Source organism: Neomonachus schauinslandi, chromosome X (genome assembly GCF_002201575.2).
Source record: "Neomonachus schauinslandi chromosome X, ASM220157v2, whole genome shotgun sequence".
NCBI lineage: Eukaryota > Metazoa > Chordata > Mammalia > Carnivora > Phocidae > Neomonachus > Neomonachus schauinslandi.
In genome coordinates, this window is record NC_058419.1 from 26,117,016 (window position 1) to 26,133,162 (window position 16,147).

General features: G+C 34.8%; 1 protein-coding gene across 3 annotated transcripts in view; it reads left to right on the plus strand.

Annotated features, from left to right (window-relative positions):
- TENM1 (teneurin transmembrane protein 1) overlaps positions 1-16,147 on the plus strand; it is a 548,130-nt gene that overhangs the window by 360,652 nt on the left and 171,331 nt on the right. The window lies entirely within an intron of this gene.

The window sequence follows — 16,147 nt, forward strand, 5'->3', positions numbered from 1 at the left end:
GGTGTCCTTTGTTTAGAATGTCACATTGTATTATTGAAAATATTACATAAGTGTATAAAATGTATATTTTAGAACTTGTAGATGTCCAGGTTTAATGTTTTGGGGTCCCCAGTATTATCATTGTCTAATATTGGGCACAGTCAAAGTGCCAAGAATAACAGAATTCACTTTACTGGGAATTTTTGTCTAAAAAGTAAATCTCAGAGAAATGGTTCTGAGGGAGGCTGTGAAGGATTTACTGTTTAATCAAATTGTTCTTTGTCAGCATGCAACAAAGAAGTGTTCCAGTTGTATCCTAGTCCAATTTATACAAGTGTTGTTCATTGTCGACTTGCATAAAGAAACTTATTAAAAATGAAATGTCTCAGTAGAACTTTAAAGTGTCTGCCTGTATTTTTCATGTTCTTTTCCAATACATTTGCACAGAAGAATGTTTATATTTTAGCATTCTTTTGTCATATTTTGTAGCCTGTATGTTAATGTATTTTCAGCCAGATAGAAAATATTACACATAGAATAGAACTACTCATGAGACAAATATGTTAGAGCAAATATTATTTCTATCATGTTTATAAATTATACAATTGCCAGCATCTGTTTTCTGTTAGTCCTTGTCCCACGCCTACCCCACTGCTGATTATAAAAAGATTGGGATTGAAAAACATCTTAGTCCAGAAACTCCATTTGGAACTGGATGCAATTGCAGGGATGTTGATGCAGTTCAAAATGAGAAATGCTTATTGTTTAAGATCTGCTTCTCCATTTGTCGTAATTTATTTCTTAGAGGATTCCTGCACTCATGAGGATATTTGCTTCCCACCTGGATACTTGCGGTGCTGAAACTATAAATCAGATTAGTCGTTGTGGCTTATATCCATGGAGGGCTTTGTGTTGAGGAGTGCAAGAGTTAGGGTTCATATCTCCACTTATTTATTCAATAGAGCAGTCCGTAAAGCTGTTTCTCACTGATTCTTTATATTCTTTTGTAAATTATTATTAAATATTTCAGGGGTATAAAATAACATAATGAACAGCTGTAAACCCACAACTTCGCTTTAAAAATTAACAAATACAAATGAAGTCCCTGTGTGTCCTTTTGTGGACCCATTCCTCTTTCTTCCCTGCAGGGGAAATGACAGTCCTAAATTTAATCATCCTTGTACATATTCTTACACTTTTACAAATACATGCATACCTATAAAAATAAGTTTTCTCCAGGTGTTTAAATTTCATATGAATAACTTGCTTTCTTCTTTCATCATTATTTTTAAAATGTTTATCCATATTGAGGCACGTACTTCTACTCCATTCAAATTAGCTTCTGTGTTTTTTACACTGTATGAAGGGAGCAAAATTTATCCATTTTCCTATTGATACACATTTAGGTTAGGACACACACACATCAGTGAATTTGCTTCCTCAAAATGTTCTTGGGTATTAGTCTTTTCTGTTACATATAGATTTTAGGATCAGGTTTTCAAACTCTATGAAAAATGTTGTTGGATATTGACTGAAATTACATTGAACTTACAGAACTGATAAAGGAAAATTGACATCCTAGGGATATTGAGGCTTGTGGGCCATGAGCACAAGATATCTCTCCATTGATTGAATCTTTGTATATCTTCTTCAATTCAAAAAGTTTGAACATCTTTTTTTGTATTTTATTTTACTTTTTTAAGTTTTTATTTTAATGCCAATTAGTTAACATACAGTGTTGTATTTGTTTCAGGTGTACAATATATTCAACAATTCCATACAACACCCAGTGCTCATCACAAGTACACTCCTTAATCCCCATCACCTATTTCTCCCAATTCCACCCCCCCCTCTGGTAACCATCAATTTGTTCTCTATAGTTAAGAGTCTGTTTCTTTGTCTCTCTCTCTCTCTCTTTTTCCCCTTTGCTTGTTTGTTTTGTTTCTTAAAGTCCACATATGAATGAAATCATATGGTATTTGTCTTTCTCTGACTTATTTCGCTTAGCATAATACTCTCTAGCTCCATCCATGTCATTGCAAATGGCAAGATTTCATTCTTTTTCATAGCTAAATAATATTCCATTGTGTGTGTGCACACGCACACGTGCGCTTGTGTGTGTGTGTGTGTGTGTACCACATCTTCTTTATCCATTCATCAATCAGTGGTCACGTGGGCTGCTTCCATATCTTGGCTAGTGTAAATAATGCCACTATAAACATAGGAGTACATGTATCTCTTTGAATTAATGTTTTTGTATTCTTTGGGTAAATATGCAGTAGTATGATTGCTGGATAGTAGGCTAGCTCTATTTCTAACTTCTTGAGGAATCTTCATACTGTTTTCCTTAGTAGCTGTGCCAGTTTGCATTCCCACCAACAGTGCAAGAGGGTTTCCCTTTCTCCACATCTTCGCCAACACCTGTTGTTTCTTGTGTTGTTGATTTTAGCCATTCTGACAATTGTGAGTTGATATTTTATTTTTAGATTGCAAGAGTGCAACAGATTTCTGTACGTTGGTTTTCTATCCTGGAACTTTGCTGAAATCGTGTATCAGTTTTAACAATTTTTTGATAGAGTCTTTTGGGTTTTCTTATGTAGAGTATCATGTCATCTGCAAATAGTGAAAGTTTTACTTCTTCCTTGCCAATTTGGGTGCCTATTTTATTTCTTTTTGTTGTCTGCTGTGGCTAGGACTTCCAGTACTTTGTTAAGTAAGTTAGAGTGGTTAGAGTGGACATCCCTGTCTTGTTCCTGACCTTAGGGGAAAAGCTCTCAGTTTTTCCCCACTGAGGACAATGTTAGCTCTGGGTTTTTCATATATGGTCTCTACTATGTTGAGGTATGTTTCCTTGAAACCTACTTTCTTGTGGATTTTTATCATGAATGGGTGTTGTACTTTATCAAATGCTTTTTCTGCATCTATTGAAATGATCATATGGTTCTTATCCTTTCTCTTATTGATGTGCTGTATCACATTGTTTGATTTGTGAATATTGAACCACCCTTGCAACCCAGGAATAAATCTCACTTGATCATGGTGAATGATTTTTTTAATGTATTGTTGAATTTGGTTTGCTAATATCTTGTTGAGGATTTTGCATCTATGTTTATCATGGATATTGGCCTATAGGTCTCTTTTTTTGTGATGTCTTTATCTGGTTTTGGTATCAGGGTAATGCTGGCCTCATAGAATGTATTTGGAAGTTTTCCTTCCTTTTCTATTTTTTGAAATAGTTTGAGAAGCGTAAGTGTTAACTCTTCTTTAAATGTTTGGTAGAATTCACCTGTGAAGCCATCTGGCCCTGGACTTTTGTTTGTTGGGAGTTTTTTGATTACTGATACAATTTCTTTGCTGGTTATCAGTCTGTTCAAATTCTCTATTTCTTCTTGATTCAGTTTTTGTACTTCATATATTTCTAGGAATTTATCCATTTCTTCTAGGTTGTCCAATTAGTTGGCATACAATTTTTCATAATATTCTCTTTAATTGTACTTCTGTGTTACTAGTTGTTATTTCCCCTTTCTCGTTTGTGGTTTTATTTATGTGAGTCCTTTCTCTTTTTTTCTTGATAAGTCTGGCTAGGGTTTATCAATTTTATTAGTTTATTCAAAGAACCAGTTCCTGGTTTCATAGATCTGTTCTACTGGGTTTTTTTTGTTTTTTTGTTTTTTTAGTTTCTATATCATTTATTTCTGCTCTAATTTTTATTTATCTCCTTCCTTCTGCTGGTTTTAGCTTTTGTTTATTGTTCTTTTTCTAACTTCTTTAGGTGTAAGGTTAGGTTGTGTATTTGAGATTTTTCTTGCTTTTTGAGGTAGGCTATTTTGCTATTAACTTCCCTTTTAGAATCATTTTTGCTGCTTCCCAAAGGTTTTGGACTATTATGTGTTCAAGTTCATTAGTTTCCATGTACTTTTTTATTTCTTCTTTTATTTCCTGGTTGACCCATTCATTGTTTAGTAGCATGTTATTTAACCTCCATGTATTTGTGGTCTTTCCAGGGTTTTTTTTTTTTTTTTTTGTGGCTGACTTCTAGTTTCATAGCATTGTAATCAGAAAAGATGCACGGTATATGACTTCAATCTTCTTGAATTTGTTGAGGCTGGTTTTGTGGGCTAATATGTGATCTATTCTGGAGACTGTTCCATGTGCACTTGAAAAGAATGTGTATTCTGCTGTTTGGGGATGGAATGTTCTGAATATATTTATTAAGTCCATCTGTGCCTATCATTCAAAGCCATTGTTTCCTTGTTGATTTTCTGCTTAGATGGTTTGTCCATTAATATAGGTGGGTTGTTTAAAGTCCCCTACTATTATTGTATTATTATCGATTAGTTCCTTTATGTTCATTACTAACTGTTTTATGGATTTGGGTGCTCCCATCTTGGGTGCACATATATTTACAACTGTTGTATCTTCTTTTTGGATTATCCCCTTTATTATTATATAATGTCCTTCTTTGACTCTTGTTACAGTCTTTGTTTTAAAGTCTATTTTGTCTGATATAAATATTGCTACTCTCACTTTCTTTTGACATCCATTTGCATGATAAATGTTTCTCCATCTCCACACTTTTAATCTGCAGGTGTCTTTATGTCTAAAATGAGTCTCTTCTAGGCAGCATATAGATGGGTCTTTTTTTATCCATTCTATCATCCTGTGTATTTTGATTGGAGGGTTTAGTCCATTTACATTCAAAGTAATTTTTTTAAGATTTTTATTTATTTATTTGAGATAGAGTGAGTGAGAGAGAGAGAGAGAGAGAACACAAGCCAGGGGGAGAGGCAGAGGAAGAGGGAGAAGCAGACCCCCTGCTGGGTAGGAAGCCCAATGCGGGGCTCTATCCCAGGACCCTGGGATCATGACCTGAGCCAAAGTCAGATGCTTAACCAACTGAGACATCCAGGTGCCCCTCAAAGTAATTATTGATAGATATGTATTTACTGGTATTTTATTACTTGTTTTGTGGTTGTTTCTGAAGATTTTCTCTGATCCTTTCTTGTCTTTCTCTCTTTCATGTTTTGCTGGTTTTCTTTAGTGATGTATTTGGATTTATTTCTCTTTCTTCTTTGTATGTTTATTAGTGGTTTCTGATATTTGGTTACCATTAGGTTTGTATACAACCTCTTCTGCATATAGTAGTCTGTATTAAGTTGATGGTCATTTAAGTTTGAACCCAGTCTTTTCTCCTCTCCTCCCCATGTTTTAGGTATATGTTATATTTTATATCCTTTTTGTGAGTTCCTTGACTGATTTTTTACAGAAATATTCATTTTTATTCATTTTGTGTTGTCTACCTTTATACTATCACTTTTGGTCTCTCCTTTCCACTCAAAGAGTCCCCTTTAATATTTCTTGCAGGGCTGATTTACTGTTTATGAATTCCTTTAGTTTTTGTTTGTCTGGGAAACTCTTTATCTCTCCTTCTATTCTGAATGATTGCTGTATAGAATATTCTTGGCTGTGGATTTTTCCCATTCAGGACATTGACTATATGACGCCACTTTCTTCTGGCTTGCTAAGTTTCTGTTGAGAAATCTCCTGCTAGCCTCATGGGTTTTCCCTTGTAAGTTACTGACTTCTTTTTGTCTTGGTGCTTTTAAGATTTTTTCTTTATCACTATATTTGCAAATTTAATTATAATATGTCTTGGTGTGGGTCTGCTTTTGTTGATTTTGATGGGAGTTTTCTGTGCTTCCTGGATCTGGATATCTGGTTCCTTCCCCAGATTAGGGAAGTTTTCAGCTATTATTTCTTCAAATAAATTTCCTGCCCTCTCTTCTCTCTTCTTCTTCTAGGACTCCTATAATAAGAATGCTATTACGTTTATGATGGAGTCACTGAGTTCCCTAAGTCTATTCTCATTTTATGTAATTATTTTTCTCTCTTTTGTTCAGCTTGATTACCTTCCATTACTCTGTCTTCTAGGTCACTAATTCATTCCTCTGTTTCTTCCATCCTGCTGCATTCCATCAGGTGTGTTTCTCAATTCATTTATTGAGCCTGTTATCTCTACTATGTGTTAAGGGTCGCACTCGTGTCTTCGTCCTTTCACAAATCCAGTGAGTATCCTTATGATCATTGCTTTAAATTATCTATCAGGCGTGTTACATATATCTGTTTTACTACATCTCTGGCTGTGGCCTTGTCCTGCTCTTTCATTTGGGATAAATTTCTCTGTCTTCTCATTTTATTTGACTCTATGTCTGTTTCTGTGTGTTAAGAAAGTCAGCTATGTTTTCTGCTCTTGAAAGTAGTGACTTTATGAAGAGGGGGTCCTGGAGTGCCCTGCAGTGCAGCATCCCCTCTTCAGCAGAATGTGATACTTCAGGAGAGTATCCTATGTGTGTTGTTTAGGCCCTGTTGTTGTGCCCAGGGCACTTTTCCTTTCAGTGCACTCATCTGCCCTGACTCTCTGGCTGTTGTGGGCTGTGCTTACTCTCTATGGTGCTACTGGGACCCAGGCAAGCCAGCTCTGAGTGGGGATGCCCACTGGGGAGCTTGGGAGCAGGTTGGTGGTGTTAGCAAAATTTGCATTGGGCCACTAGTACTATGCCAGATCCCCTAAAATGCTGCAGGGCTAGGCGCTGTGTGCCAGGGTGGCAGAGGGCACAGTGCAATGGCTGGGCATGACGTGAGGCAGCAGCTGTGCACCTGGCATGTGAGCATGGTGTACATGGGTACCTGGGCATGTATGGCTGGGCACTAACATGCAGCTGCACTGGGTGCTCACTCAGCTCTAATGAAATTTGCCCTGAGCCAACGCTACCAGTGTCTGTGCTGCCCCACCTCCCAGAGGTGACCCTGTTTATGCTGGGGTATGGGAGAGGAAAATGGCACCTGCCAACTCCCTCATTTTCAGTGAAGTCCCCCAACACTCTCTGAAATCAGATTGAATAGATCTGTCTCCCATTTGCCTCTGACATTGTGTAAACTGCCATTTTTATGTTGCCTCTCTGCACAGCCTGCTGTCTCTTTAAGGGCAGTGACCCAGCTATCACTCGCCCTCATGGCTCACCCAGTGCTGAGTCTGCTCACTTAAAGTTCCAGGCTCCCAAGTCCCACTGGTTATACAAACTCAGGTTTTCTAAGCCAAATGTTAAGGAGATTAGTCTTCCCCATGTGAAATCCCTGGTGTGAGGGCCTGTTTCTCTGCCCTTTCCTCCCCATGCAGCTCCATCCCTCCTGTGGGCAGCCTCCCTCCACCTTTCTGACCTTCCTAAACTTTCAGATGCAACTTCTTCTCTATATTTAGTTATGGTCTTTGTTCTGCCAGTCTTCGAATCACTTTCTGGCTTATTGACTTGGATGTGGATGATATCTAGTTGTAAACAGGGTGAGTTCAGGGTCCTCATACTCTGCCGTCTTCCCAAGCTCCTAAAAAAGTTCTAAAAATCTTACATGAAAGAATGTTGAACTTTTTTTGCTAGATTTATTATTGTGAGATTTTTTAAGTGCATATTCTAATTTGGCTTCCATATATAGACATGATGTTGATCTTTTTTTCTGTTGATCTTGTATCCAACAACTTTGCTGTCCTCTTCTATTTCTCACAGTTTACCTATACATTCCATTTTTGTCTCTTCCTTTTCAGGTATTACACATTATATATTTTTGGTTGCCTTATCATGCTAGCCAATATCTCTAGTACAACATTGAATTAGAAGCATTAATTGTAGTACTTCTGAGTTTAAGAGGACTATCTCTATTATTTTATTACTAGGTGTGATGATTACTTTAGGATTTTGGTAAATCATTTTATAATATCCAGTAAGTCCCCTTCTAGTCCTGTTTTGCTGAAAGATTCTATCATGAGTAGGAACTGAATTTTATATAATGTTCTTTCTGTATTTAAGATAATTTTTCTTTAATCCATTATGAAATGAACTTAAAGTGAATTGGATTAATTCAATGATGAATTAACTACATTTTCAAAAGTTAAACCATCGTAGCGTTCGTGCCTACTTGGTTGAATTTCCTTTTTTTAAAAGATTGTATTTATTTATTTGAGAGAGAGAAAGAGAGAGTGTGTGCACGAGGTGGGGGAGGGGCAGTGGGAGAGGGAGAAGCAGACTCCCAGCTGAGCATGGAGCCTGACTTGGGGCTCCATCCCAAGACCCTGAGATCATGACCTGAGCCAGGTCAGATGCTTAACCAACTGAGCCACCCAGGCACCCCAGTTATAATTTCTGTATTTGTGTATATGTATGTGCATGTGTGCTGGTTTGCTTTCCAGATCTTTTATTGGAGATTTTTGCAGCCATATTTATAAGTGAGATTGGCCTATAGAAAAGTCCTTTTTTTTCTTACCCCATTTTGGAACTAGATTATAGGAGTCTCGCAAAATCATTCAGGAAGATTTCTCTCTTTTCCTTTTGTCTGGTATAGCTTAAAGTAGAAATTATCTGTTCCTTGGAAGTTTAGCAAAATACACATACAAAACCATGTGGGCCATTTTCAGTGTCTTTAATGTGTATTCAGGCTTTGTATTTCTTCTCAAGTCCATTTTGTTTCCTTGAAAAATGTGTACTTCTTCTAAGGTTTCAAACTTACTGGCATAAAGTTGTTCATAGCACTCTCGTTTTATATTTTAATCTTTGATGTTTATTTGTATCATTTCTTTTCTTATTTTTCTTGCTCTCTCTTGCCAGAGGGTTCTCTATTTTATTATTCATGTCAAAGGCACAGATTTTGGTTTTGTTGATCTTCTCTATTCCTTCTTTGTTTCTGGTTTCATTAACTTCTGCTCTTACCTTTTTGTTTGTTTGTTTCCTTCTACTTATATGCAGTCCTTTTTCTAACTTTATGAGTTGGACACTTTGTTCATTAATTTTCAGCTGTTCTTTTCTATTAAATGTATGTAAGGCTGTAAATTTCCTTTAAGTAACTGTCTAAGCTGTATCACACAAGTTTTTATAAATAGTATTTTCATTGTTATTCAGTTCCTGATTTCCAATATAATTTTTATGTAATCCATGAATTATTATGAAGTGTGTTTTTAAAGAACACTTTTCTGTGGTGGGTTTTTTGTTTTGTTTTGTTTTGTTTTGCTTATTGATTTCTAATTTTAGTGCATTTTGCTGAAACATTGTGATCTGCAGGATGTAAAATCTTTGCCATTTATTGAGCCTTGCCTTGGGAACTACTATTTGTCAGTTTTAGTAGGTATTCTCTATGTGCTTGAAAAGAATATGTATCATATAGTCCATATATGTCCAGTATATTAAAGTTGTTAACTGTACTATTCAAATTTTCTACTTCCTCACTAATTTTTTATCTTCTTATTACTGATAGTGAAATTTTCAACTTGTCTTATTATCAGTCTATCAGCTTTTGCTTTATCTATCTGGAAGCTATATTTTTTAATCAGTCTGGATTTTTACATCTCCCTGACAAATTATTCCTTTTACCATTACATAATGACTCTCTTTATCCATAATGCTTTACCTTGAAATCTATTTTGTCTGATAATGTTATAGCTACACCAAACTTCTCTTGGATGGTACTTTTCTAGAATGCTTTTTCCTTTTATTACCGAATTTTATTAGTATATTTCAGCACATCTCTTATTAACATAAAGAACATAACTAGATTTTCTTTTCCACTGAGTTCCAGAGTCTCTCTCTTTTAGATTTCAAGTTCAGTTTGTTTTTATTTACTGGGGTTACTGACATGTTTGGATTTACAGCCCAGAATCTTCTTTTGTGTCTCCTATTTATAATATTTATTTTTTCTTTGTCTTTCCCCCTTTTCTGCTTTTTCTTTGATTGAGTTATCTTCACTCTTTTTCAACCTTGCAAGTTGTAAGTTTCTGTATATTTCTGTTCTTTTGATCATTACAACTGATTTCTTAACATTTTATTAAAATATAACACATATACAGAAAAGTACAAAAGTCGTAACTGTACAGCCTAGTCAATTATCTAAGTATAAAACGCCTGTTAACTGCCACCCAAGTCAAAATGTAGGATACTATACCCAGAAGCCTCCTTTGTGGCCCTCCTCAATTATTACCTCCTCCTTCTTTCCTCCCCAGTATAACTATCCTGACTTCTAATAGCTGCCTGCTTTCCAAAAATTGTATTAATGGAATTTTACAGTATGTATGATTTTGCATCTCATATCTTTCCCTCAACATTATTTTTGGAGGAATTCATCTATATTATGGCACATAGCTGTAGATCACCCATTTTCATTGTGACATACTATTTTTTTTTTTTTTGCAGATTACCTACCACAATTATATCTTCTATTGTTGATGGATATTTAAAGCATTTCCATTTTTTGGCTAACACATATAATTCTATGAACACTTTTATACATATCTTTCAGTGAACATTTGCTTGCTTGCACTTCTGTTGAGTAAATACTAAGAATTGGAATCGCTGAACCACAAGGTATACATATATCAAACTTTAGCAGATAATGTCAAAGAGTTTTCCAAAGTGGTTGTACCAATTTATATAGTCACTTGTAGTATATGAGACTTTTTATTACTTTACATGATCACCAACACTTATTACTGTCAGTCTTATAGATTTTAACCATTCTTGTGAGTGTGCCGTGGTATTTCATTGTTATGTTATTTTGTATCTACCTGATAAGTGATGATGCTAAGCATGTTTCCATATGGTTTTGTAGACTTGGATATCATCTTTTATAAAGTACCTCTTCAGATCTCTTGCCCATTTTTCTTTTTTTTAAAGATTTTATTTATTTATTTATTTACCTGCGAGAGAGAGAGACAGACAGACAGACAGACAGGCAGACAGAAAGAGACAGAGCGGAGGGAGGGGCAGAGGGAGAGGGAAAGTCAGAGAATCTCAAGCAGACTCCGTGCTGAGCACAGAGCCCAATATGGGGCTCAGTCTTATGACCCTTAGATCAGGACCTGAGCCAAAACCAAGAGTCAGATGCTTAATCGTCTGAGCCACCCAGGCATGCCAAGATCTCTTACCCATTCTTCTATTGAATTGTGTGTCTTATTATTGATTTGAAGAAATTCTTTGTATATTCTGGATACAAGCTCTTTTTCATTTATATGTGCTGTGAATATATTCTACCACTTATAGCATGTTTTTTCTTTGTCTTTTGATTTGAAGACAATCTAATTATGATACAACCCAATTTATTATTTTTTGCCCTTATGGTTAGCATTTGTGTGTACTGTTTAAGAAATTTTTTTTACCCTAAGATCATGAAATTTTTTTCTTATGTTGTGTTCTAGAAGTTTTGATAGTTTATGTTTACTATATTGTATGTGGAATTAATTTTATATATGGGGTGATGGTTTTTCTTCTAGTGGATATTCCGTTGCCCAGAACCACTTAAAACAGCAGCTATTTCACAGTCGCCTGCAGTGCCATCTTAACCATAAATCAAGTATCCTTATAAGTTTTAAGACTATTCACTCTCATTGGTCTATTTGCCATTGTGTCAATACCCACTGTCGAAATTAACATAACTTTACAGTAAGTCTTGCTGTTGGCTAGAGTACATCTTCTCACTTTATTCTGCTTCTTTCTTTAGCTGGTTAATATTTACACACATGTACAAACACACACACAAACTGCCAAGATATTGATTGAGGTTGCATTTAATCTACAGAATAATTTGGGGGAAATTGACGTCTGTAATTTTGTTTTTCAGGTAATGAGTTTGGCAAAGCATTCCATTTATCTAAGTCTTCTCTAATTTTTCTCATAAAGCTTTATAGTTTTCATCATAAGTCTTGCAAATATTTTTTTAAGTTTATTACTAGGTGTATGATGTTTTGATGCTGTTATACATGGTTTAAATATTTCTCGTTGCTGATATAAAGAGAACTTTTTTATATATTAGCCTAATATCTAGAGAACTTGCTAAATTCACATATTCTAATGATTTATCTATATAGAGTCTTCTTATAGTGTGTATATGCACAATCATACTATCTTTGAATAATGATGGTTTTATTTATTCCTTTTCAATATAAATTTTTTTCTTTTTCTTATATTATTGCACTGGCTAGGACCTCTAAAATTATGGTGTATAGAAGTGATGATCATAGGCATCTTTTCTCAGTTCTCAAAAATAGAAAAACTATTTCAACATCTCACTATTAAATATGATGTTTGCTGTAGGGTTTTTTGTAGCTAATCTTTATCAGATTAATGTTCTTCTTAGTTTTAGTTTGCTATAAGCCTTTATCATGAATAGATGTTTAGTATTTTACTAAGTACTTATATATATCTATTTAGATGATCATATGATTTTTTTCTTTTATTCCATATATGTGATGAATTACATTGATTGATTTTCAGATAGAAACATAATCATGTATTCCTAGAATAAGCACAAATTGGTCATTACATTATTTCATGTTATGTAATGCTAGATTTGTTGTTTATGTTTTGTTTAAGATTTTGCATTCATATTCATGAGTAAAATTGAAAAAGATTATTCAAGACTGGTGGTTTTTATTCCTTAAAAGTTTGGTATATTTACAAGTGAAGTCATCTGAGACTGTGATTTTCTTTGTGGGAATATTTTTCATTTGTGGATTTACGTTCTTTATAGAAACCATTCAGTTTCCTTTTGTGTGTATGTGTTCATTATTGTAAATTGTGTTTACTAGGAATTTGTCCATTTCATTGAAATTTTCAAATGTATTGACAAAAAGTTGTTTGTAATGTTCTTTTATGATGTTTTATGTCTGTACATTCAATAGCAATGTCATCTTTTTCGTTAGTGATATTAGTTATTTGGATATTCTGTATTTTCTTCTTCATCAGTTCCCATCAGAAGTTTATCAGTTTTATTGGGCTATGCAAATTGTCAAGCATTGGCTTTCTTGATTCTTTCTATTGTGTGTTTGTTCCTATTTAATTAATTTCAGCTTTTATAATTATTATTTTCTTTCTTCTACCCTTTTTGAGTTTACTTTGCTTTTCTTTTTTCTAATTTCTTGGAATGGATGCATGTGTCATTGTTTTTAGCTGGTTTTCCTTTATACCTTATAAGTTTTCCTATATACATGGATTTAGTTATACCAGTTTTGATATGTTCATTGTATTTTCATTCATTTAAAGTATTTTCTACTTTCCATGATGATTTGTTTTTTGTCCCATAGCTTTTTAGAGGTATATTTTGTAACTTCCAAACTTATATGGATTTTATAGTTACCTTTTGTTTTTCTTTGTATTTCAAGTTTAAGTCCACAGTAGGCAGACAACATGCTATAAATAATTTCAATACTTGAGATACATTGAGACTTGCTTTATAGCCCAGCATATGGTCAATATTTGTAAATGTTCCATGTGAACTTGAAAATTATGTGCCTTTTGTATTATTTATTATAGTTCTCTATATGTGTCAATTAGATCAAATTTGATAATCATGTTACTCAAATATTTCACATCCTTTCTGATTTGTTGTCTGCTTGTTCTATCATCAGCTAATGAGAAAGGGGGGCATAAAGTCTCTGACTATGTTGTAAATTTGTCTTTTTCTCTTTTTTGTTCCTTCAATTTTGCTTCATATATTTGGCTTGATATTTTCTTTAGTATTAGAAATTTCTTAGCCATTATGTAGTCAAATATTTTTCTTTCGGCACCCGTGAGACTGACAAAAGCTCTACCCAGCTTCTGAGTCTTCCAGCTGGCTGTTAGAGGCAAAGCATCCATAAATGTCAAAAATCAACTCTCTGGGTTTTCTTTTTCTCCTAGAATGTGGCCCAGTAACTCTTTACTCTTTGTTGAACTCCAGTAATGTCCAACAGTTTTTAAATATATTTTGTCTAAATTTTCCAGTTTCCATCAGGACAGAATAGTAAAAATTACTGAGGTCACATTTACTAGAAACAATTCCACCTTTAAATTTTTATATGCATACTTGACACAATATCTTACTTAACTCCTGAATAGTACAAAGTTTTAGAAATATTTCATTCAGGACACTCTATTGCACATATTATTATTAGGTAGTATTTTATTTCAATATTGTTTTCTAACTCCCAAATTTATTACTATTAATGATATTATTATTATCGTTATAGTTAATGCTTCCTTGCCATCTCTCTGGGCTAGTGGATAGAGTTTATTAGTCCCCATCTCACTAAAACTGCATCCCTTCAAGGGTCCTTACTTTCTGCAGGGATTTCAGTCTAACTCCCCATCTTAATGGGCCAAAAATGTCATCCCTTTTTCCTCTGTGGACATAGATACCCAAGCCCCTAGTCATTACTGGGTATGATAACCACTCAGAGCTGCCAGAAGGTTGACTTATATGCTTACTTCTTTGGCTGTTAGCATCATCTTTGCTTCTGGCATTTGATAATTCTGTTTCTTGTGAGCCAAGACATGCAATTTTTAAAATTATTACATTATATTCAACAGTTCTAAGGTTTATAATGGGATGCTTTAAGGATAGGCTTATCTGCCGTTTTGCTGATACTGTTCATCTAGTCCTGTTACTTTTCAGGAAATCACCAGAATGATGGATATATTTTTCTGTGCCTAAATTTTATAGTTGTATAAAGCAATATGCACAAAAATTTGCCTCTAATTGTTTCTGTTAGCTCTGACTTGATTGGCTTTGACCCGTTTAGCTCCCTGATCTTAGAAAGGCCCTTTCAGTTCAGCCTTGGGGAAGGCTATTAAGGGAGCATAATTAGAACCTCAGATTCATGACAAGAACAGAAATTAGAAATCCAGATTATCAATTAGAGATTCAGAACCAAGATACAGAGAGTAAGTGCTATTTCAAGATCAACCTACTTGAACTACCATTTATTAGGCAAAGCCCCCTTTTTTTGTATTTTCTTGGTTCTATACTTTTCTTACAATCTGTTGACCCCACACACAGTTTTACATTCACTCTTCCACCCATTCAGATCTGACTTTACAACTGCTACCTTATCAATACAGCTCTTGCTAAAGCCACCAACAATTTCTGTATTGATAAATTCAATGGACACTTCTCTGCCCAAATCTCACTTGACCTCTCAGTAATGTTATACTGCTAGCTACTCTCTTCTTGAAAAAGGGTCTTCTTCTGGTGTTAGACCACAATCTCCTGGATTTCCTCCTATCACTCACTGCCTCTCCTTCCCAGTCTCCTTTTGATGGTTCCTCCTTTTTTAGTTTAGTTTAGTTTTTTTTTTTTTAAGTAATCTCTATACTGAACGTGAGGCTCAAACTCAGGACCCTGAGATTAAGAGTCACATGCTCTTCTGACTGAGCCAGACAGGCACCCCAATGCTTCCTGTTTTTAATATCTTGTCTTTAAATAATGGGATACCTCAGGGCTTATTCCAAGCATTGTCTATCCTCTCTCCTTAGGGATATCATCTAGTCTCATGCCTTTAAATACCACCTATGTGCTAATGATTGCCAATTTCACATCTCCAGCCCTGGCCTGTTAAATTCATTTGGCTGTCTACACATTATCTCAAAGTTTATGTTTGATCTTCTACCCTTATTCTTCCCTTAGCCTTTCCCATTTCATTAATGGCAGCAGTATCCACCCACTTGTTTAAGCCAAAACTCTCATTTTTCCCCTTCCTTCAATCCCCATATCCAGTCTTAAGGAACTCCTATTGGTTCTACCTCCAAAATATGTCTCAGATCTGTCCAGTGACCCTGTGAGATGTAAGTATTATTACTTCCATTGTGTAGTTACACAAGCAGAAATTAAGAGAGCATGTTAGTAATTTTCCTAAGGGTACACAGCTTTTATGCAGAGGAATCCTTATTTCATATCCACTATTCTTTCTATCATACCTTGACCCACAGAGAATACTTGTGAATGAATTAGTGAACAAATTGATTTAGATAGTAATAAAATCTATACCCATGGCTTTATCAGAAGATATTCTTACCAACTGAAAAATAACTCAGCTATCTGTACAGTAGAAACCTTCGTTACATAGTTACAGGTAATATAGGGTAATACTGATATCATCACATGTCAATACTTCTAAATATATAAAACCAGTTTCAAAATTTGAGATTATGAAAGATAGATGACTTGGCTTCAGAACATTCTCTGTTTCTTTCAAGAGTATATGGCCAATTGTACCCAAAACCTATTGCATTATTCCTTTTGTGTTCTTTCTATAGGCTTTTATCCCCCATTTCCTCCTCCAGCAAGGGTATTCAGTCAAGAAAAATGTTTGCCAAACTTT